Below are 2560 nucleotides of genomic sequence, written 5' to 3' on the forward strand. Positions count from 1 at the left end.
TGCTGATTCAAAATCAGTATAATTTCAGAGAGAAATGAGATTTGCTGCTGGTTTGAACACCAGAGTAGGAAAATGGATGGTTGGAACCACAAGGAAGGATGGATAGGCTGGTGGAGAACAGGCTTTCAGTTGTCACAGGGGGACATGGGGAAGATCAGCTTAGCAAAGGCATTGTGGCAATCTTCTCATCAGAAAAAGAACATAAATTCCACGCTTGCTCAAATTATTGCTCAGTCTCCACCTCCCATTCAGCAGACAGAGCCAGAAGCATCAGGAAGATGCATCATGCAAGAAAGAATCAACAGTGGCCCGTGCTTTCCTTCCTTGCTGACTTGAACTAACGATGCTGTCTTCATTAAGGAGTGTGAGAAAAAACCTAGAGCTGCTGGCTGAGAGATGCCAACTTTCCAGCTTCTCTCTGTGTGTTACTTGAAAGACACCTACTTTTATAGCAGCACAGGTATGGTGTGATAGCCCCCAACAGAGCTGAGATAGGTGAGATGAAGAAATACCTTTGACTGTCCCTCTGAATGAGGGCTTCAATTTATTTAACACATAATATGTAAGGACAGGAAATGACATCTATGTGTTTTATCTGAGAATTATTTAATTGTGCAACTGCGTGTGCACACAGGGCGGCTGAACACAAGGATGCAGGTACAGAAAGTGAACAAGTGCAGGTACAGCATTGCACAAATGCTGGTGTTTCAATGCAATACTACTCTTAAATCAACATATGAGTGATAAAATGTTGAACAGGAATAAGGAAGTGTATGTTTCAGAGACAGAATCAGTCCCTAAATGTAAGGAGCCCTGGTCTCCCAAAGCCCTCTGGATCATTTTAGGAGGCAGTTTTTCCACACACAGGGTGGTGATGCACTGGAACAGGTTGCCCAAGGAGGTTGTGGATGCCCCATCCCTGGAGGCTTTCAAGGCCAGGCTGGATGTGGCTCTGGGCAGCCTGGTCTGCTGGTTGGCGACCCTGCACATAGCAGGGGGTTGAAACTGGATGAGCATTGTGGTCCTTTTCAACCCAGGCCATTCTATGATTCTGTGATTTGTGGTATTCTTTTACTTGGAACAGAACCTCTTTTCACACTGATCAGAAACAGATCCATGTTTCGTTCAAGAAGAAAACTAATTGACAGTGCAATTTTCATGCTCTCTACATGATATCATCACAACCCTAAATAAACTGCATTTCTATTATGTATATTATTTGGGAAATGCAGTTGATCTGGAAATGCGTATGGAACATCCACTGACTGTAACAGCAGATGCAAAAAATAACTCCCCATGAATAGGTGCTCAAATCACAGAGATTTTTCTCAGGTGACAGTACTGCCACACTCCTATCCAGCAACATTTTTCTGTATTTTCTGGAGCATCATGATAGCTCAGTGCAGAACCACAGAACGGCCTGGGTTGGAAGGAACCTTAAAGCCCACCCTGTTTGGGCAGTGCCACCTTGCAGCTCAGCTTACCCAGGGCTCCATCCAGCCTGGCCTTGAGTGCCTCCAGGGATGGGGCAAAGAAATCAGTTTTCTCAAGATGTCTTATCTTTTCCTATCTTGTATTTTTCTAAGTTAATGAGTAATATTCCTTAAAATTACCCTGAAACACCCACTTTAGCACTCACTTTAACACATGCTATCCTTCTCATTGGCTTCATCCCCAATTGCCTTCCACATATCTGACATCTCAGAAGAAGAGGACTTTACTCTCCAACAGAAAATGCTTGTGGTACTGCATGAAATTTTTATAGCAGCACAAAACAAAGCTGAACACTGGGCTGATGGGCTTTGCACACCCTAGAAAAGCTTCCTGACATCTTGTTACAAAAGAGCATTTCCTGACATGTAAGCAGACAGCACAGAATAGCAAGAGACCATTACATACATACGAGGAGCTGGTTACCAGAAATGTTCCGTGGTAATTAGAGTGACGGTTTTCAGTGAAATAAACTCTTTTTTTTTCAAATGAGATTCTTGAAAAATCACCCTCTAGCAGCTCTGCAGAAATGCCTTACAGCTTGTCCAAACTGTAGAGGACAGCTTGTCTTTTTGTACAAAAGCTCACAGATCTTGTAATTTACTGGGTTGCTGTTTATTATAGTGACTGTTCCAGGCAATGGCTTGACACTGGTAAGAGGAGATCAGTTTGTGTATTAATGCAATTCTAAAGTTCACTCCATTTACACAAAGTAATGAAAAGATTAATTTCAACTCCCAGCGCTTCCCATTTCCTTTTAACTCATAATGCAGATTTCACTGAGTCTCTGAGAGGCTGCTCCACAACAAAGAGGAGAAAGGAAAAGAAAAAAAAAAAGGAAAAAGATTGAGATTACACATTCCCAACTCACCTCAAGGCTTTGCTAATTAGAAGTGCACATCCACAGATAGAATTGCAGTGACTGCAATGCAATGCCACATCAATCCTGGAGTGGCTGCCAGGGCTCCTGACAGCTCTTGTCCTGAGCAGCAGCCCAGAGTTTCAGCTCAGCATGGCCTTCCCTCAACATGGCCTTCATGCAGCATGGCCTTCGCTCAACACGGCCTTC

The sequence above is a fragment of the Lagopus leucura genome, unplaced genomic scaffold, assembly GCF_019238085.1.
Source record: "Lagopus leucura isolate 7727_CA_CO unplaced genomic scaffold, USGS_WTPT01 Super-Scaffold_100001, whole genome shotgun sequence".
Taxonomy (NCBI): Eukaryota; Metazoa; Chordata; class Aves; order Galliformes; family Phasianidae; genus Lagopus; species Lagopus leucura.